Here is a 22,318-nt window from a genome sequence, read left to right as displayed (position 1 = left end):
AAAGAAAGAGAAAATAAACAAAAATGGAATTGCCATTGGCTGGTGACATACCCCCCTCTTGAAATCTCAAACGTCCTCGTTTGCACCTATGTCATACATGCTTACAGTCAACACTCGGGTGTATTCAACACCTGTCGACGCATGCACGACACATACATGCTCATTGTCAACCCTGGTGTATTCAACACCTCGTCGACACATGTATTGCCTGCCTGTGAACCCTGTCCCAATGACATAGTGGAAGCGTCACACTCTGCCATTGCTTTGAGTCCATAACTTTCCAATGACAAAATGGAAGCGTCACATTTTGTCACTGTCTTTTAGTACACGTTGGATCCAGTAACACTTTCGAGCATACCGAAACCGACAGTTTAAGAATGCAGCTACACATGTACCCTTTAATAGAAGCAATTACTATATCCTTGACAAACTGACAAGAAATACTCACTTCTATAGCACTAAGCACACTTTTGGACATTCCGTAAGAGCGATTGCATTACTGACAATCTGTACAGCTCTAACATTCATGTAACATGTACTTCATTTGAGCTCACTGTAAGTAACATATACATCATTTCTTTCAAAAGCCATTGTCACACCGACAATCCATGTAGCTCTGAATCTCAAGGGGTCAAGGTAGGTTGCAAACCAAGGTTTTAAGTTCCCATACTTTTAGTGACTCTGCAAGTTCACTTTTTTCCATCCACTTGACATCCAGAGGTGAATAGCTTTTGAACTTTACCAAACAGCACCTTGCAACCTTGCCTTTTCTTTTCTTTCTTTATGTCCCAAAATCTGTTCCGGGACCAAGATCTCGTCAAGTTCCTCGGCTTCCGGCTGATCTTCAGCTGGCATATCTTCTGGCACATCACCCACATAGGGTCTGAGAAGACTCACGTGAAACGCATTGTGAATCTTCCACCTCTCAGGCAATTTCAACCTTTATGCAATATCACTGATTTGCATACTGAGCATCGAAAACAATCTTTCTCTGCTCTTCATCTTGATCTTTTTGGAGATTAACCTGTGATCTACCCTTATGCTGTCACTTTTATTGGGCTGAGAATTCTCTTTTTCACCCAATTTTGACAGCATAAATGCAGTAGAAACCTTCACAACCAAATATCCACATATCCAAGTGATTATCCACGCATAATAGAGCACTTTTGCAAACCTGTCTTGGAAATATTCTCTGTTTTTAGCTCCTAAAATGCTCCAGATCACTTGTATTACTATCCTCTAGCTTTCCCGAAGCTCTTGGGACAAAAAGACATCAAATAGGGTCAAAACCCTAAATCTGCAGAAAAATACAGCAAGCTGTATTTTCTTCTTTCGGGCTCTGTTTTGCGTGCCAATCGCACCAATTCGTAGCCGTTGATCTTCTGCATCAGTAGGACTACTTGCCCTTTGATTTACACGAGATTTCTCGCAAGAAATCTTGTTAAATCATCCTGTACCTGTTTTGAATTAGCCTTTAGCTAATTCGGTACCTATATGAAATCATTCCAAGTGGAAGGAGTCTGTCCTTGTAACAACAGTGTATTCCATCACTGACTTGCATTTTCTTTTTCAGAAAAGTGACAGCTTTCCTGACTTTAAATGCTCCTTTCAACGAATGCTTTGTCAAACTGTTCGAGGAAAGAGAAAACCTTTGTCCCCTCATCTTCTTTGTATGGCTTTAGCTTATCCATTGACTCCAAATTGTCAAAAGAGACAGTTTGCATAATGGGTACACCTGTGGGAGCCATCTGTACTCCCTGGCCAGTAACATGTTGATGTCCAGATGTCATATTCACTGATGGGATTGAAAAACCAGCCATACCCAAGTTGCCTTGTGACACCCCAAACTGACCTTGTGTGCCTTGAAATCCTGGGTGCAAACCAATGTTTGCATACATGGGGTTGGGCACCATGCCTTGCATACCCCTAAACACTGTTCCTGGCATGCCAAAACTGCCTTGAACTTGATGTGTTATTGATGAAGATTGTATGAACTCCATAAACCTTGGATTCTCCATCAATTGCTTGAACATGGTCACAGCAGTAACAACCTGCAAAGCCTGAACTCTCGCGAATTTCATGTCCAGTTGGAATAGGCTATCTATCCTCTGAAGAGGAACCCTCTTCCTTGTTGCTATCCATCTTGTATCCAAAGAAAGACTCGTAGCCTTTCTCACCTGTATCCAAAGAAAGACTCTCGTAGCCTTTCTCACCTGTATCCAAAGAAACACTCTCGTAGCCTTTCTCACCTGTAAACCCACTTGATCTACTTTCAAACTCTCTGTGTTTTCAAGGTCATCCCAAACTCTCTGTGTGTCTTTAACCAAACTGACCAAGGCTCACTTTTTGAGAAAAAAGTGATTTAATCGCGTCGGACACTTTGCAAAACCTAGCGAGAATCTGCAGCACGCTGAATTCTCTGTTTTCTGCCCTGAAAATGCGCCAGATCACCTGTACAGCGGTCCCCTCGCGTCCCCGAACCTCCTGGGGGTATTAGGGTCCGTTTAGGGCCGAAACCCTAAACCTGCAAAAATACACAGCAGGCTGTAATTCACTGTTTCGGGCTCCGTTTCGCGTGCCGGTCGCATCCGTAGCAAGTCCTCGAGCTCCCACGCCTGTAGGGCTACTGCCCTTTGAATCGGACGGGATTTCGCACGTGAAACCTCTCCGAATTCACCTGTACCTGCGGGGGAGTAGCCGCTAGCTAATCCAGTACCTGTGCAAGAGGCTCTTGCCTCGGCAATCGCGCATGAACCCACATAACTGTACATTGGTCAAATGAAAAGCCCACTTGAGGGGCATAACATACTGCCATAGGGGTGAGAGAGAGCAGTGAGAGGTGTGCAGGTCATGACATCCTGCACCTCACTGTACATAGAGGGTAAGCCAGCACTCCATTGAAGCTCTCCCACCTGTGACAGCACTCCAAAAACGAGCTCACAGCTGAAAATCACGTTTTTGCTTTCTCTTTAAGTAGTAAACCGGCCTCAAAGTGCCAAGTGTCACTCATTTGTGCATTTTCCCGCTTTAGACCCTCGGGTTTAAAAATATCTCACCTGCAGCCTCTGTTGACTTGGCCACAGAGTAACAAAATGATCCCCATGTCAAACTGCACGTAATGACGCGAAGACATTTTGCCGTCCAAAAATAGCAGTCCCTAAAATTTAGGAGTTTCTGCCATTACATTCTTCTAGGTCATCTGACCTTCTTTGTACACTGCAGCCACACCTAGAACTGAAATGTAGCCTATGTAGCAAAGGATTCCGCTTTGGCTGGCCAATGACCCCACTTTGGCTAACCATAGTCCTTGTCCAACCTTAGTGCTCTTTAGCCCTCAGGCCTGGACTCTCTCTGAACAGTTCCACACTAGCTTATGCAATGCAGGGCAGTTAGATTTCCAAAGGGGTGTTTCCAAAAGGTAAAACAAACGAAATTCCCCAAAGAAAGAGAAAATAAACAAAAATGGAATGGCCACTGGCTCGTGACAGCCAGGGGCTGCGTGATATGAGCAGGACAGCTTTGGACAGTGTTGGGAGTTAAGGCATCTGGCGCAAGGCCCTCTTATCACCTGAGGTTTTACTGCATAAAAGCTGGACAGTAGCAACTGGTGGTCAGTTACGCAGGAGGGTCATCACACGCGTAGGTCAACAGACACCATACGTGTAGGTCGTCATTCTACGCGTAGGTCAGGCATCCTACATGTAGCTGGGAAGACATCATATGCGTAGCTCAGCTAGATATCATATGTGACATCATACGCGTAGGTTTCAGTGGAAAATTCTGTGTGCGAAATGGTAAGTGAACCCGATACATCTCTTGATTGACAAAGCATGGAAGCAATCTCTTCTGCACAAGACCCTGCACAGGACACGCATGCCGTCAATGTCTCACTTGTTTGCAAGTCGCGAGTAAAGGCAACCTTCATGCTCACGAACAAGCGGATGGCGCAGATGGAGAGGGAAATGAAGGAGTGGAAAACAGAGATGGAAGGATGGTGGAAGGAGAAGGCCAACCTACTTTAGATGGTCTTGAATGAAGGCGCACAATGGAAGAAGGAGAAAGAGAGCCTTAAGGAAGAAATACAGACACTCAAAGAAGAAGTCTCAGCCCTTAAACAGGAGAACCCAAACGTCGAGATACGGACACTCAAAAAAGAAGTCTCGGCCCTTAAATAGGAGCTTGCTGATAGAGTAAGATGTGGACTAGAGGAAGGCGAATTTCAGCCCTCGGTAATAGATGAAATCAAGAAACAGGTAAGGATGATCACAGAGGAAGAAAAACTGAGTGTAGCAAAGACATCTTCATGGGCGGAGATGATAACAAGGACACAGAAAAAGGCGGACGAGGCCGAAAAATGGATTGAGGTCGCCAAGAAAGGGAAAGACCAAGAAACTCTGTGTACACCGACGCTTATCAACATGACCCTCGAAGAGGAACAAAGAAGGCGGATGCGAGCACTGCATGTGAGAGTGATTGGTCTCAAGGACATAAACAATGTGGAGAAAGAGGTCACAAGCCTTACATCCATGATGGGGATGGAGAAGCCTCTGCACACAAAGGCATGGAGGGTAGGTAAGAAAAGTGATGGCACGGGAGAGTCTTCAAAAGGGAGAGCTCTCATACTACGCTTCCCCTCGTTGGAAGAGAAGAAGGAATTCTTGAGGAAGAGGCCTACTCTCAAAAAGACAGGTATTTTCCTTGGTGATGACCTGACTCTCTCACAGCTCGCACATATGAGAGAGGTAATGCCAGAGATTACAGCGGCAGGGGAGAAGGGAAAGATGGCCTTCTATAGAGATGGACGGGTGGTGATTTTAGAGCGGCTCACTGCATGACGGTGCGAGACATATGGGACCACGCTGAAGATGGCTACCTGGAATTGTAATGGGTTTATGAGGTTGGACGTGGGTGTATTTGAGGACAGTTTCAAAGACAAGGATATTGTATTCTTCTCAGAAACTCATCAAGCCCCTGGACAGGTGATGCCACATGTGGTGGGATACAGATGGGAGACAACTCACAGGACAAATGTGAGATCTAAGCATGGGAGTAGAGGTTCAGGAGGAGTAGCAGTGCTATTCAGAGAGGAACTACAACCATTACTGCATATTGTACGAAGAGATGATCATGCTAGATATATGTGGGTAAGACTGAGAGCTGACACAGGTCAATTCCTATATATTGCCATATGTTACTTTCCTCCCAATCCATCAGTGTATGCTGCATCCAGAGGGCAGTCGCCTTTTTCTATACTAGATGATGACATATGGGAGTTTTCTAGGGATGGTGATATCATTCTCCTAGGGGACTTCAATGCCCGAACGGGCAACTCGCAGACAATCTTCTACGACACTTCAGATGAGATGCTTAGAGAGCTGGATGTGGGTGAGTTGGGACTTGACAGATGCTCAGATGATAGAGAGCAGACGGAATATGGGAGATACCTCATGGAAATGACGACTACACATGGATTAGCTATACTTAATGGCTTACAGCGATTTCCTGGAGCATCCGGTTTCACATGCTTTCCACACAGACATGGGGCCAGTACAGTGGATTATGTTATGACACAACCGAGCTTTATCCCCTACATTCAAGATTTCACTGTGGGAGCCAGGCCAGTGGGCATAGCAGTAGATCATGCTCTCTTGACACTGTCCGTCAAATTTCAATATAGTACAACCCACACATCAGGAGGCAAGTCACACACCCGCTATACATTTACTCCAGAGACTGCTTTCGTTTATACAGAGGAGATCTGGGACCGTCTATTGGAAGGCACAGCTCGTACAAATGATACAGGCCTCTCAATGGAGGAGTGTACCACTCTACTGAATGAGACACTACATGGGGCTGCATTAGTGGCATACCCACACACTCAGCCGGGCAAGAGACGACATTCTGGGAGCATGCCCCAGACTAGTTGTATGATGAGGAATGCAGAGAGATGAGAGCCCAGCTTCAGAGGGATCTTCTTTTAGGAGTTATCACTTACAGACAGTCTCGGATTGCTTTCCGACGCCTTGTGCGACGGAAGAAGCGAGCTTACCTAGCTCAGATGGAACGAGACTTATATCAGATGTTCTTGAGTAGGGATTCAGGAGAAGCGTGGCGACTCTTCCATGAGCACTCCCCTCCCCCAGTGATTACTTCACCTAATGTGTGGGGCCAATATGCGACATCATTATATACGGTTCCTAGACAGGAACCCCTTCCAGACCCTACCAAGCCTTGCCCAGCTATGAGCACTTTCTTTACACCTGAGACGGTACAAAGGGCCATCGACAGGATGAGGACCGGGAAGGCGTATGATCACGACGGTCTAGTAGCGGAGCACTTTATACATGCCAGGGATATGCTGATGGAGGTTCTCGCAGTGTTGTTCAATCGTGCCATGTGTGAGGGATTACCTGAGACTTGGAGGTTGTCTAATATTGTGCCCATCTTCAAGGCTGGGGACCCTACAGAGCCTGGGAACTACCGCACGTTGGACACACATTGGCACAGTTGTATGCATCTATTCTGGAGCAACACTTGAGTAATTGGGCAGAGGGCAAGGGTGTACGAGCAAAGGGTCAGGCCGTCTTCAGGAGGGGTTTCTCCACTCTTGATCATATTCTGACACTCAGGACCATCATTGAGGAGGGCAGATCACATGGGAGACGGATCTATTGTAGCTTTGTGGATTTTCGCAAAGCATTTGACATGGTACCAAGAGCTCGATTGATGCGCAGACTGCAGGAGATGGGGGTGCCCATAGAGGTGATTTGGGGGATTATGGCATTGTACAGATCAGTGGTAGGACATGTACGCACTCCGGAAGGGGTATCTGATTTAGTTCACTCTACTATTGGAGTGAAACAGGGCTGCCCATTGTCTCCTACTCTATTTGGTATGTATGTTGATGAGGTGTCTGAGTACATTGACACAGAGGATGACAGGGGTGCCCAGCTGGCAGGGACGTGGATCCCATTGTTGCTATATGTTGATGATATTGTGCTGATATCTGACTCACCAGAAGGTATGCAACGACATTTGGATGCACTACGTAGTTTTGCAGAGGATAGTGGACTGTGTGTAAACCTAGGTAAAACCAAGGTTATGGTGTTTAACACCACACCGCAATGGATTAGGAGATCAGTACCTTCAAATATGGTCAGGAGATTGTGGAGTATACAGATGCATACACTTACCTGGGGATAGTCTTTACTGGGCCGAGATTTTCTTTGAGAAGAGCAGCAGAGACTAGACTAACTAGAGCTGGTGCGGCTCTGGGAGGAATGGAGAGGATGTGCTCGCAGGTTCAGTTCCAGGAACCTAGGACAAAGTTATGGCTCTTTGATACTTTGGTTGCTTCTACTATGTTATATGGGGTGCAGGTTTGGGGACCTTCTATAGGCCAGGATGGCTGGAGGCGTATGGAGAAGCCCCTGGTATCTATGATCTCTTGGATGATTAGAGCCAAGGCTTCCGTACCGCATGATATCATTCGAGCGGAATTAGCTGCCCCCCATATGGAGATTGAGGCGCTTACCAGATCAGTCTCCTTTGTACACAATCTGTGGGATACTACCAGCGACAGATATGCCAGGGTCGCTCTAGAGTCCTCCAGACAATTAGCTCTTAATGGGGATACATCATGCTGGTTTGCACAGATGGCATCATGGTTTCAGACACATGGTTTCACCATGGACAAGTTGCCTCCTTTTCAATACTCTCTACAGGCACCCTTGAGGTCTCTGACACGGGTAGAGATTAATAGACTTATTCGTCAGGATCTGATCTAGCTGGACACGAGGAGGACATGGATAGAGCCATCACAGGAGATGGACACAAAGATGGCTTTCTATAGAGAGCATCTTCTCCACCTCACGGGGGATGGGTTTGTGATTCGACCTAGCTATATGGACACGCATCTCTCATGGTTTGCGTTGTGCCATTGGCCAGATACGCACGTCCTCACATCAGCTCGAGATTGAGACTGGCAGATTCAGAGGGACACCAACAAATAGCACGATATGCCGCTTATGCCATCTAGAGCCAGAGACAAAAGTACATTACATATGTCATTGCACAGTGTACTATGAGATACGAGGCCGTTTTCATTGTCTATTCAGAGAAGGTTTTGGGCCTCTATCTAGGGTCATGAGTTATGAGGATCAGAGATGTCTTGGGCTATATCTACTTGAGTTACACAGACATAGAGAAACTTTGCTGAGGAGAGCTGAAGAGAGACAACCCGAGAGACAGATCACAGATTTCTTCACACTAGATATTGTACACCCAGAAGAACAGACAGAGGAGCAGCCAACAGTGGAGAGGTCTACCCGCACTACTGGCATTCTCATAGACCGAGCATTGGAGCTAGGGAGATCTAGACGACCCCGATGGAGAAGAGGAGCTACACAGTTTCGAAGGAGGCTACAGCAAAGGATTTCGAGCCATACTCTTTCGTCGTCCAGAGTGCAGATGAAGATGGATCTCTACTCCCCTCCCATATTGTCTTCACATTGTACTGCTTAGTTTAGGATCCCGCAGTATATATTTTGTTATCCTAGTTTAATTTGTTCTGTTAATCTGACTTTGTATCACATACACCGCATTGTAACTTTCTGGTCTCATAGGTCACTTTGGCCTTTTGAAGACGTTAATATAACATTTCATTTCATTTCATTTCTCTCTCTCTCTCTCTCTCTCTCTCTCTCTCTCTCTCTCTCTTCCTCGCGCGTTGAGTGCACAGCTCCTCGCGCAGGGCCTCTCCCGCAGTGGGGCTGCAGACCATAGGGCTGCGACCTCAGCATTACAGGACTCGGGGCAGTATACAGCAGGGCTGCTCCTCCAGCAATATAGGTTTCGGGTGCGTGGACAGCAAGCCTCTCCCACAATGGGGGCCGCTTTTGTGTTTGCAATCAGCACCCTGAGAGGGCCTATCGGTATCGCAGGCCAACCGAGCTGGAGGCTGCGTGTGTTGTTCCCTTACAGGTGTTGAATCGGGTGCAGACCCGTTGGGGCTGCATCTCTTGTCTTTGGTGTGGAATATACCCTGCGCCCTGCGGGATAACCTTTTGGCAGCGAGCTGACCCAACTCAAGGGGGGTAGCCGGTTGTATGCTGGACAGTTTTGGGCAGGTTCAGTTGCATGACAGCGGGCGCAAGGCCCTTCATCTTGTTCTAGTGCTGATACCAACAGTGGGCTGGAAATGTGAATGTACCCACAACAGGTTGTGGATTCTAATTCTCCACCTGGTCTCAGCTGAGCCAGAGTGTCGAGGTACTTTTGAGTATTTGGCTGGTCTCTCGAGTGGGACTCGAGCCCCTACTTTTGTATGTCAGTTGAAGGGTGAGCCGTGGTGCTCCAAACCCCTATTTACCCCTATTTACTCCTTGGTAGAGCCGATACCCGCATCGCCAATGGAGGCCATGAGCGCTTCGCCAGTGGAGGCCATGATCGTTTGGCCAGTATGTAAGCCCCATACGAAGGCAACCTTTGTGCTTACAAACAAGCGGATAACACAAATGGAAAGGGAGATGAAAGAATGGAAAGCAGAGACGGAGGGATGGTGGAAAGAGAAGGCCAACCTTCTTCAAATGTTTCTCAATGAAGGCGCGCAATGGAAGAAGGAGAAAGAGGACTTGCACGCAGAGCTACAAGCACTTAAGGCGGATTCACAAGCACTTAGAGAAGAGGTCACAACCCTCAAGCGAGAGCTTGCGGATAGAGTAAGCAGTGGACTGGAAGAAGGGGAATTCCAGCCCTTGGTGATAGAGGACATCAAGGTCATCAAGGAGCAGGTACAGATGATCACAGAGGAGGAGAAATAGAAGGTGGTAAAGACGTCTTCATGGATGGATGTGATCACGAAGACAAAGAAGAAGGCGGATGAGGCCGAGAAATGGATAGAAGTCGCTAAGAAAGGGAAAGGGAAAGAAACCACATTCGTCCCCACTCCTACAATCATCAACATGCCTCTAGAAGACGAGCAGCGAAGGAAAACTAGAGCCTTGCATATAAGAGTAACCGATCTAAAAGACCGAGATGATGTGGAAGGAGTCGTCGAAGAACTTCTCCGCATGATGGGTAGTGAGGCTACATACAAAGGCATGGAGGGTAGGGAAGAAGACACAAGGCAATGGGGAGACTTCAAAAGGGAGAGCTTTAATCATCTGTTTCCCATCCATGGAGGCAAAGAAGGACTTCTTGAAGAAGCGCCCTACACTAAAGAAAACGGGTATATTCCTTGGAGATGGCCTCACTCTCACACAGCTTGCGCATATGAGAGAGGTAATGCCAGAGATTCAAGCGGCAAGGGAGAAGGGAAAGACGGCCTTCTACAGAAATGGCCGGGTGGTGATTGTAGAGCGGCGCTCCACATGACCGTGCGAGATCCATTGGACCACACTCAAAGTTGCCACCTGGAATTGTACTGGATCTATGCGCCTTGATGTGGGTGCTTTTGAGGATACTTTTACGGGAAGAGACATCGTCTTCTACTCTGAGACACATCACGCCCCGGGGCAATCTATGCCTCACATTAGAGGATATAGATGGGAGACAGCCTCTAGACAGGAGACACGATCAGAGCACAGAGGGCCCGGCTCAGGAGAAGTGGCAGTGTTATTCAGGGAGGAGTTGCAGCCATTGATACATATAGCCCGCAGGGATGAGCAAGCTAGGTACATGTGGGTGAGATTGAGAGCAGAGACAGGCAAATATCTTTACATTGCTATTTGCTACTTCCCCCCGAGTACGTCAGTTTATGCACCAGCCAGAGGACATTCCCCCTTCTCTATTTTGGATGATGACATATGGGAGTTTTCTAGAGACGGTGACATCATCATTCTAGGGGATTTCAATGCTAGGACTTCCCATCATCAGACAGTATTCTGTAATACTTCAAAGGAGATGCTGAGAGAGTTGGATGTTGCAGAGACGGGCCTATCCAGACTACCATAGGATAAAGAACACACTGAGTATGGACGACACTCGATAGACATGGGGACTGCACATGGATTGGCCATCTCGAATGGCCTACAGAGATTTCCCGTTGCGGGGGGTTTTACATGCTTTCCACACAGACATGGAGCCAGCACAGTGGAGTGGATTATATCATGGCACAGCCGAGCCTCATCTCTAATATCCGAGATCTCACGGTTGGACCCAGACTTGTTGCTGTGGCAGTGGACCATGCTCTTGTGTCGTTGACCATCTCTTTTCATTTTAGTGTAGCACACACGCTATGGGCAGCAGCCCCTACTCGCTACACCTTCACGCGGGAGACGGACTCTGTATACATAGATGGGATCTACAGACGCCTGTGCACAGAGGCAGGGCGACCTCTGGAGGAGCTTACTACTATACATGATGCAGCAGCAGAGGCATACCCACATACCCAGCCTGAGCAGAGACGCTGTTCGGGGAGCATGCCCCAGAACAGTTGGTATGATGAGGAATGCCGGGAAGCTAGAGCGAGATTTCAGAGGGAGGTACTTTTGAGGGACATCACTCACAGACAGTCACAGACTTCCGACGCCTAGTGTGGCGGAAGAAGAGGGCATTTTTGGCTCGTTTAGAGCAGGATCCATTCTTGAGTCACGACTCACGTGAGGCATGGCGGCTCTTTCATGAGCACTCCCCCCCCCCCCCCCCCGATCCATGCCCACACACATGTTCCTGTACATAGTTCCTGAGCAGCCCCCTTCCCCACCCCCCCGATCCATGCCCACACACATGTGCTCTTTTCACCGCTGAGATGGTGAGGAAGGCCATTGACAAGATGAGGCCTGGGAGAGCATATGATCATGATGGCTTAGTGGCTGAGCATTTCACGCATGCCAAAGATTTACTAGCAGAACTTCTAGCAGTTATGTTTAACCATGCCATGTGTAAGGGCTTGCCTGATACTTGGAGCCTATCTACTATTGTACCTATCTTCAAGTCGGGAGACCCTATGGAGCCTGGGAATTATCGCACTATCATGATTGGACACACATTAGCACGGTTGTACACATCTATTCTTGAGTAGCAGCTGAGTAGATGGGCAGAGAGGGAGGGGATACGCGCAGCCGGGCAGGCAGGTTTCAAGAGGGGTTTTTCTACTCTTGACCATATCTTCACACTCAGAGCCATCATTGAGGAGGGCAGATCGCGTGGGAGACGGATCTATTGTAGCTTTGTGGATTTCCGTAAAGCATTTGACACAGTGCCCAGAGCTAGATTGATGTGCAGATTACAGCAGATGGGAGTACCCACAGAGCACATTTGGGGGGTCATGGCATTATACAGGTCAATAGTGGGGCATGTACGGACCCCAGAGGGTCTATCCACACCGGTTTACTCCACTATTGTGGGTGAAGCAGGGCTGCCTGCTCTCTCCTATTCTATTTGGTATGTATGTGGATGAGGTTTCTGACTACATTGAGAGAGATGATGATAAAGGTGCACATCTCGCAGGGACATGGATTCCGCTATTGTTATATGCTAATGATATTGTGTTGATCTCCGACTCTCCGGAGGGGATGCAACGTCACTTGGATGCTTTGCATAGGTTTGCCCAGGAAAGTGGTTTGTCCGTCACCCTTGGTAAAACCAAGGTCTTGGTATTTAATACCACCCCACAGTGGATCAGGAGGTCAGCGCCCGCATTCACATACGGCCAGGAGAAGGTGGAGTATACAGATGCTTACACTTACCTTGGAGTGGTTATGAGTGGGCCAGCATTATCATTGAGGAGGGCAGCAGAGACTAGATTGACCAGAGCCCATGCAGCATTGGGTAGATTGGGAAGGATGTGTTCATAGGTTCAGTTTCAGGAGCCTCGGACGAAGCTCTGGCTCTTTGACACTTTGGTGGCTTCTGCATTGCTTTATGGAGCTGAGATTTGGGGACCTTCACTGGATCATCACGGGAGGACAGGCCGTAGTGATGGATGGGGGGACATGGAGAGCCTCTGGTCTCTATGATCTCGCGGCTCATTAGAGCCAAGGCTTCTGTACCACGTGCTATTGTACGAGCAGAGCTAGCTGCCCCCCCACTAGTGGTTGAGGCGCTCACCAGATCTGTCTCCTTCATACACCGCATGTGGGAACTTCCCAGAGACAGATATGCACGCCTTGCACTTGAGTCCTCTCGACAGTTAGCCATGCAGGGAGATACAGCATGCTGATATGGGGAGATGACATCATGGTTTCAGGCGCATGGGTTCAGCATAGACAGATTTCCTCCTTTCCAATACTCACTGGATGCGCCCTCTCTGACTCTTACACAGTCCGAGATCACCAGGCTCATTCGCCAGCACTTGACTCAGCTAGACACCAAGAGGACATGGATACAGCGAGCACATGAGCTGGACACGAAGATGGCTTTGTACAGAGAGCAGCATCTCCTCCAGCTTACAGAGGATTGTTTTGTGACGAGGCCCAGATACATGGACACGAAGATGGCTTTCTACAGAGAGCATCTCCTCCAGCTTACAGAGGATTGTTTTGTGACGAGGCCCAGATACATGGACACCCACTTGTCTCATGGGATACGATGTGCTATTGGCTAGATACGCACATCTTCACACCTGCTGCGGATCGAGCCTCGGAGATACAGTGGAGTACCAGCAGAGGCCAGGACATGCCCCCTGTGGGACATCGAGCCTGAGACAGAGTTGCACTACACATGCCACTACCCCGTCTACTATGAGATACGAGGCCGCTTCCATTGCTTGTTCAGAGAGGACTTTGGACCATTCTCTACAGTCATGCGGTACGAGGATCAGAGATGCCTGGGTTTGTTTTTGCTCGAGCTGCGCAGACACAGAGAGAGCCTGATGAGAGGAGAGACTAGCCTGTCTCAGAGACAGATCACAGACTTCTTTAGAGCTGCCATTGGACACCTGGAGGAGTTACTACCACAGTAGAGCTCGTCGCCTTACACCAGAGGCACACTGATCGACTGAGCGACTGAGCAACTGAGATCCAGACGCCCACGACTGTGGAGGACTACACAGCATCAACGGAGGCAGCATCAGAGGATTCGGATCACTTTGGCTCGACATGCACGACGCCCGGTCAGACTACTGACCATGGAGGAGATGGATGAGATCCGCCAGCGACCGATGCTGGATCTCCTGTGATCTAGCTATCCCAGCTAGCTCTTTAGCTGCTTAGTTCACACCTAGCAATTTAGGATTCCATAGTATTTTATTTTGTCATTTTGTCATTCTGTCATTTTGTCATCTTGTTACTCTTGTTACTTTGACTTTGTATCAGATCCACCACATTGTAACTTTCTGGTCTCATAGATCACTTTGGCCTTTTGAAGACGTTAATATAACATTTCATTTCATTTCATTTCATCATCTCTCTCTCTCTCTCTCTCTCTCTCTGCCCGCCACCCTGCCTGCTCGCGCAGCACCTACCGCCAGCCATCACGTAGCACATCAGCCCCCCCCCCCACAACCATCATCGCGCAGCACACAGTAGCCCCCTCCACCCCACCTCATCAGGTTCATCACCGCTGCCTGTAACAGCCAGCCGACGATGTAGTGGCACCCCCCTCCTAACACCCGCAACATGCCTGGCAATCAATGGGGAAAAAGGAGTAATTCCGCTCGCTGTTTTTTCTCAGGACTTTGAGACAACCGGGACACAATTGCCGGAAGCCAACACGGAAAAACAGGAATGGCGCCTCTCGATAAGAGAGAAGTGGAGGAAATGATTGCAAGGGCGGTCACACAAGCCAAGAAGGAGGCCAACAAGGCATTGAGTGCCGAGGTACGCAAGATGGTGGAGAAGATAAAGCAAATGGAGGAAGAGCGGAAGCAACTAGAGGAGCAAATCACGGGACTCAAAGAGGAGGTCAGCGTCTTGAAGGGAGAAGTGGCGGCATCAAAAGACCTCAAGGAAGAAGGGGAGATACATGAGGCCGATAAGGAAGCCATCAAGGAGGAAATCACCAAGGAGCTCACCAAAGCCATGGAGGTCAAGATGGAGGCCATCAAGGAAGGATGGGTGGATGTCGTGCGTAAAAAATTCACAAAGGAAGTAAAGCGGCATGAAGAGACACTATGGATGCATGCCACCCTCGAGGAGAAGAAGATGAAAGAAGCCCGTATGCTCAATGTGAGGGTAAGTGGTATCACAGAGGAGCATGGATCATAAAAACAAAGTGACGGGAGAACATTGTGTGCCAAACTTGGGTACACCAACACCCCTTTCACCAAAGCATGGAGGGTAGGGAAAGACCCTCAAAAGAGGGTGCTCATGCTACAATTCAAAGACCTCATGGACAAAATCACCTTCCTAAAGAAGAGGATTGCATTGAGAGGATTAGGAGGAGCCCCCATTTACATTGATGAGGATCTCACCAAGACACAAGTGGAGCATCGAAAGCTTTGTATGCCCAAAATCACGCAAGCAAGGAAAGAGGGCAAGAAGGCTTTCTATAGAGATGGACGAATCTTCATAGATGGAAAACCCATCGCATAGGGATTCGCGGCCTATGAGACTACGGAGACCACTACAGAGGCGACACGACATGAGATCACACTCGGAGTATGGAATTGTGACGGATGCCTATGGACTCAACCACGCAGACTCGAGGAGGTGATGGAGGGGAGAGACATTGTGATGCTGACAGAGACACACGAGAGCCAGGAGAGAGGTCTACCACATGTCCGGGGCTACCACTGGGAGTCCACATACAGACGATCCACAGGGAGACAGGGGGGATTGCTCTTTTAGTGAGGAGAGAGCTACAGACCAGGGTCACAATAGTGAGCACAGATGTAGAGGCCCGCTTCATGTGGGTAAGGATACAACTAGCCTCGAACAGAGCCATACATGTTGCACTGTGCTACTTCCCCCCACGCGGGTCACATTTCGCAGACCATACAGAGATACGACGGGCATCTACGACAAAGGAGGAGCCACCAGAGGAGGATGCCGATGAGAGTATGGTAGAGGAGGAGGAGGAGGGACCACAGTCACAATCACCCTTTTCGGTTCTCTCAGAGGACCTCCTACACTACGCGGCATTGGGAGAGATCCTACTTGTAGGTGATTTCAATGCCCGCACACAGAGCCGACAGTGCAAGATATATGACTTTGATGATTCCACCCTACTCCATACCATAGCGGCGGAGGATGTGGGACTAGAGAGGACATCAGAGGACAATGGGAGTGACCCTACCAGATACGGATCACACTTACTGGCACTAGGATCAGTGCACCACCTCCTTCTACAATGGGATGTCCCGTTGGCCTATGTCAGGTGGATACACTTGCTTCCAGAAGGGAGGCAAGACAGGACAGGGAGGCAGGAAAGGCCTGAGCACAGTGGACTACATCTTAGGCTCCACAGGGGCCATGGATATTGTATGCTCCTTTACCATACCACCACGGCCCATCCCGCGGATCATACATATCTCAGCCTCTCTCTCAGGACCAGTTTACCGACACCACCTCCCCAGTCCCCCATGCGACATACCACTATACACTTCAGTGAGGAGCTTTCCGAGATTTACAGATACCATGTATACGCAGGGATCAACCAGCTAGACCTTGACGCCCCACTCTCCACACTCACCACTGAGCTCACCTCCATACTCCACTCAGCAGCGCTCGAGAGCTTTCCCTCGACCATGCACTCCAGCGACACACCACGATCAGGGACGATGCCCCAGAATAGATGGTATGACGATGAGTGCAGACAACTATATCAGAGGCTTAGGGCACAGCATATTATTGGGCAGATATCCGAGAGACAGATGCACCGACAGATGGGTACTCTTACTAGACGTAAGAGGAGAGCCTTTGAGGAGACACAGTGGTGAGATGTGTACCATACACTTCAGAGTCGAGAGGCAGTGATCTCTTGGAGAGATATGAGACAGCGGACCCCACCCACGCCTAGAGGACCCAACGGTATGGCATGCATATGCAGAGACACTCTATCAGGTGTCGGCTCAGCCCCCCCTTCCACACCCGGTGGCTCCCCGAGCTACGACTCCCACTCTCTTTACCATAGATATGGTGAGACGAGGCATTCAGAGTCTACAGCACCGCCGAGCCGCGGACCACACCGAGCTTCAGGGTGAGCATTTTATAGCTACACACACTTTGGCTCCATTGATTGCACACCTGTTCAACAGGGCATTGGCGAGGGATTCCCAGAAAGCTGGACTATGCATACTATTGTGCCTATACATAAGGCTGGAGACCGCATGGATCCAGCCAACTACAGAACTATCATGATTGGTCATATGATGGCCAAGATTTATGGAACAGTTTTAGAGTCAGAGTTGAGCAGATATGCAGAGAACGAGGGGCTACGCGCTGTCAGGAGTTTTTTGGAGCAAGGAATTGCGCATATGTACATATACATGCATGGTGTATCAAATAAAGGATTGTCCATTTTCCAGAGCCAGGTGGTTACGTGGGGCCCACATGTGTACAGGTAGGACAACATGTACATAGTGCAACGATTTTCACTATTATCAGTATTAGTGTGTTTTTTCTGCAATAAGGAGGAGTTGGTAGCGCGTAAAACTTCTCGAGGAAGCTATCCGCGGGCCGACGACGTGAGGTCAGCAGGTGCGTCAGATGGCATCTAGTGGCGTCAGGAGGGCGAACGAGGTCAATATTTGCACGCGGATGAGGACGGACACAACGTGGGTGTTTTCTTGTGAGAGTTATGCAGAAAGGTCATCATTAGGACCACTTTTTGGGGCCACTTCACGTGGTTGCGAGATGCATTATTGGAAAAAAGCTGAGTGCCAGGTGTGCGGATGATGCAAAAAGGTGATAACTATGCACTGCGAGGTCAGTTTTTGGCCTGTTCGGGGTCCGTTTGAGGTCATCTAAAAGGCCAAGGGTGCCCAACTAATAAAGCTAAGTGTGGGAACTGAAAAAACTGAGAGAAGACCAGAAAAAACGTGGAGAAGAGAGGAGGAACAGCCGCAGGTGTGTTTTTTGGGTTTTTGGAGCCTGTTTTGGCCGTAAACTGCTCATCCGAGGTCGGATTTGAGCACTTTGACATTGTAGACTGGGGTTTTGGGCCGTTCCGGACGCGATGGTGCTGTCCATTTTGCCAAATTCCTCACTCTTTTCCTGCTGTTTTTCTGTGTAAGTTTCTCATATGAGCGAAGTTTCTGCTCTAGTTTGTGATTGTATCTGGTATCTTTTACCCATATTGTGTGAGCTGTTTGCCCCATTGGTGTTGGCCCAAGCTCATTTGTATCTAAACATCAGAAATTCTCCTCTTTTGAGCTGAGTTTTTTGGGTGTGTGTGTGTGTGTGTGTCTGTGTGGAGTGGGCAAGTGGATAGTTTCTCTCCTCTCACTCTAGAGGTGTGTTCCCTGTCTCGGCCAGGTGTGTTGTGTAAGCCAAGTGGTGCCCCATAGTGTGTGTGTGTATCTTCCCAAGAGTGTGTGTCGGGTCGTTATAGAGGCGCTGTGTGTGTTTTCATCCCGCTCACAGCGCCTCCGGATAGGTAGGCTTCAGACGCACATTCTCTATTGTGGACCACATCTTCACTCTCAGATGCCTGATAGAGCAGTCACGGAGCCAAGGGAGACGCCTTTACTGTTGCTTTGTGGAATTCCGCAAAGCCTTTGACACAATCCCCAGAGAGAGACTACTACAGCGACTCATATCTCTTGGGATACCCCCGGACATGATATGGGCCATAAATGCTTTGTATGAGAGTGTCACGCAGGGTTAGATGCCCATGAGGACTATCAGATAGCATCACTAGCACCATTGGGGTAACACAAGGGTGTCCACTCTCCCCTACTCTATTTGGTCTGTACATAGATGAGATGGAGACCTACATCCGACGGAGAGGAGGAGCAGGCGCCGACCTATCAGGCACTCAGGTACATATTATGCTATATGCTGATGACATTATTTTACTTGCAGAGTCACAGGAGGATCTCCAGCTTCACATACAGGCTCTAGACTTATTTTGTACACAAAGAGGAGTGACAGTGAACCTTGGCAAGACCAAGGTTTTGATATTCCACACATCAGGCATTGTTCGGAGGAGATCAGTTTTTCCTTTTGAGGGCAGCCAGATTGAGGTAGTAGAGTCATATGTATACTTGGGCATCACCTTTACAGCCAGGACTGGCCGCTTCTCTATGGCACAAGCAGCCCGAGATCGTACCACGCGAGCGTATGTAGCTCTAGCCATGCTTGAGAGGGGATGCCATCAAACACATTTCCAGAAGCCCCGCATGAAGAGCTGGCTATTTGACACTTTAGTGACACCAGCTCTTCTATACGCTACCCCAGTGTGGACCCCAGGATTATCAGAGCAGGCTTGGAGCAGACTCGAGAGGCCACAGATATTGCTGCTTGCCCGGATGATCCGGAGCAAGCCATCAATCCCACATGATATTGTGAGAGCAGAGTTTGGTGCCCCACCCATGGTAGTAGAGGCGCTATTTCAGACAGTGGGATACCTCCACAGGTTGCGAGGCATGAGGGCAGATAGACTACCTCGCCTTGCTCTTGAGGCCTCCCGCAGGCTAGCAGACTTTGGGGATGAGAGATCATGGTACGCGAGTGTGACTAGATGGATTCAGACATACGGCTACTCTATGAACAGATTGCCTCCCTTCCAGTATGATCTAGATGCACCACGCCAGGCCCTCTCACACACTAAGAGGAACACAGTTATCAGATATGAGCTCATACAGAGGCATGTAGAGCAGACTTGGCTCACACCTTTGTGGCCATTGGCCATGAAGATGTCATACTACAGAGATCATTTCCTTAGGCTCACAGAGGACAGGTTCATACAGATGCCCCACTACATGGATGTATATCTACCACATGGCATGAGGGTAGCCATTGGACAACTCAGAGTATCATCCCACCAGCTTGAGATTAAGAGCGGCAGAGCAGCATGGGTCCCACGCGAGGCCAGGATATGCAGATTATGCAAGCAGGAGGTAGAGTGTGAGAGCCACTTCTTATGAAGATGCCCTCACTATGAGGAGATCAGATCACGGTACCCCACTCTATTTGACAGGCCAGAGGTCTCATTACAGACAGTGATGACATCATTAGATCAGAGACTACTTGGGAGACTCTTGGTGGAGATGCACCAGCATAGAGAGAGAGCCCTCCAGACGGGGGAAGGTGGAGGATCGGACAGGCAGACACACCTCACAGACTACTTCCAGGCTAGAGTACCCATGCAGCCACAGCCATCCACACATTAGGGGATGACTTTGATACGAGCTGAGGAGGCCAGAGCTAGGCGGAGACCAAGACTACCAGGATATCGCTCCAGGGCTTCTCAGAGACACAGACGAGAGGTCCAGGCCATCAGGGATCGACATACAATATATATTCAGAGGAGGGTAGAGCAGACACTAGACATGGCGGGCATAGCCAGAGTCCTCACATCAAGCTCACGGATGTACCAGATACTACACCCTGCCATCACTACTGGATGGAGCTGATGTACCACACCACCCCCCTCCCTCCTCCCCTCACTCTCACTACACACATACATGCCTCTCTATGTACATCGGATGTTTTGTTATTACCCGGTCACCCCCACATCTGCACATTAGATGCTTTGTTATTACCCGGTCACTTACCACACTACACTTTGTACACCGGTTATTACCCGGTCATTTTGCACATACCAGATATCCAGAGGATATTCACATTTTTGTACATGGATTTGTCTCATAGGCCAGTTTTCTTTGGCCTTTTGAATAAAATCTCTCTCTCTCTCTCTCTCTCTCTCTCTCTCTCTCTCTCTCTCTCTCAATACTTTTATTTTATCATTTTATCATTCTGACATTTCATTTTGTTTCTCTGACTTTGTATCAGATTCACCACATTGTAACGCTCTGGTCTCATAGGTCATTTTGGCCTTTTGAAGATGTTAATATAACATTCCATCTCATTCTCTCTCTCTCTCTCTCTCTCTCTCTCTCTCTCTCTCTCTCTCTCTCTCTCTCTCTCTCTCTCTCTCATGGGATATGGTGTGCTATTGGCCAGACACGCACATCCTCACATCAGCTGTAGATCGAGACTGGTAGATTTCAAGGAGTACTAGCAGAGGCCAGGATATGTCATTTATTGACATATTGAGCCAGAGACAGAGCTGCACTACAAATGTCACTGCCCTGTGTACTATGAGATCCGTGGCCGCTTTCATTGCTTGTTTAGAGAGGGTTTCCGACCACTTTCTAGAGTCATGAAATACCCAGACCAGAGATGCCTAGGCCTGTTTTTACTCGAGCTGCGCAGACACAAGGAGAGCTTGCTGAGGACATTAGGGGAGAGCCAGTCTCAAAAGCAGATCACAGATTTCTTTACACCTGACAATGAGCAGCCAGAGGAGTGCTCACCACAACAGAGCTTAGCTTCAGATCACACCCACACCAGAGGTACGTTGATCGATCGGGCAATTGAGCTAGGGAAATCCGGATGACCACGATCACGGGGGGCTTCACAATATCAAAGGAGGTTGCAGCAGAGGATCCGGATCACCCTAGCTCGACATGCGAGGCACCCACTTAGAGTATTTACTAAGGAGGATATTGACGAGATTCGCCACCAACCAATGAGGGATATCCTCTGACCACACACCTCCCCCCCCCCCCCCCCCCCACCAATCCGCCTACCATTTTTATATCACCCATTGTATCAACCCACCCATTGTACCATTATATCAGCTCTCATTTCCTCCCACCTCCCCCCCCTTTTTTAGTTGTAGTCAAACATTGTACTAGATTCACCACTTGTAACTTTTTTGGTCTCATAGGTCACGTTGGCCTTCTGTAGACGTTAATATATCATATCATTTCATGTGTGTGTGTGTGTGTGTGTGTGTGTGTGTGTAGCTTTGTGGATTTCCACAAAGCTTTTTGATACAATTCCGAGGGGCAAATTGATGTGTAGACTGCAGAAGCTAAGAGTGCCTGCAGAGCTCATCTGGGGGATCATGGCCTTGTATAGGACAGTTACAGGACAAGTGCGTACGCCAGAATGGATATCAAAGAATATTCACTCCACTATTAGAGTTGCCCACTATTCCCCACTCTTTTTGGCATAGATGTGGATGAGCTTTAGACTACATAGAGAGGGGGTGACAGAGGAGCATAGTTTGTAAGGATACCCCTATTGTTGTATGCAGATGAAAGACTAGATTGACTAAAACATACGCAACTTTGGAAGCTTTGGAGAGGATGTGTTCACAGGTTCAGTTCCAAGAGCTTCGCACCAAGCTATGGCTTTTTGATACTGTGGTTGCCTCAGCCATGCTATATGGAGTGCAGAAATGGGGACCATCAGTAGAACATCAT

General features: G+C 48.6%; 1 protein-coding gene across 1 annotated transcript in view; it reads right to left on the bottom strand.

Moving 5' to 3' along the window:
• Window positions 1-22,318, bottom strand: part of LOC147455563 (uncharacterized) — a gene marked incomplete at its 5' end in the record, with an annotated part of 145,776 nt that overhangs the window by 54,547 nt on the left and 68,911 nt on the right. The window lies entirely within an intron of this gene.

Source organism: Adiantum capillus-veneris, chromosome 6 (assembly GCF_014529385.1).
Source record: "Adiantum capillus-veneris isolate H3 chromosome 6, ASM1452938v2, whole genome shotgun sequence".
In the NCBI taxonomy this organism is placed as follows: Eukaryota; Viridiplantae; Streptophyta; class Polypodiopsida; order Polypodiales; family Pteridaceae; genus Adiantum; species Adiantum capillus-veneris.
The sequence above is the reverse complement of the archived record's forward strand: the minus strand, read 5'-3'. Positions and strand labels throughout refer to the sequence as shown.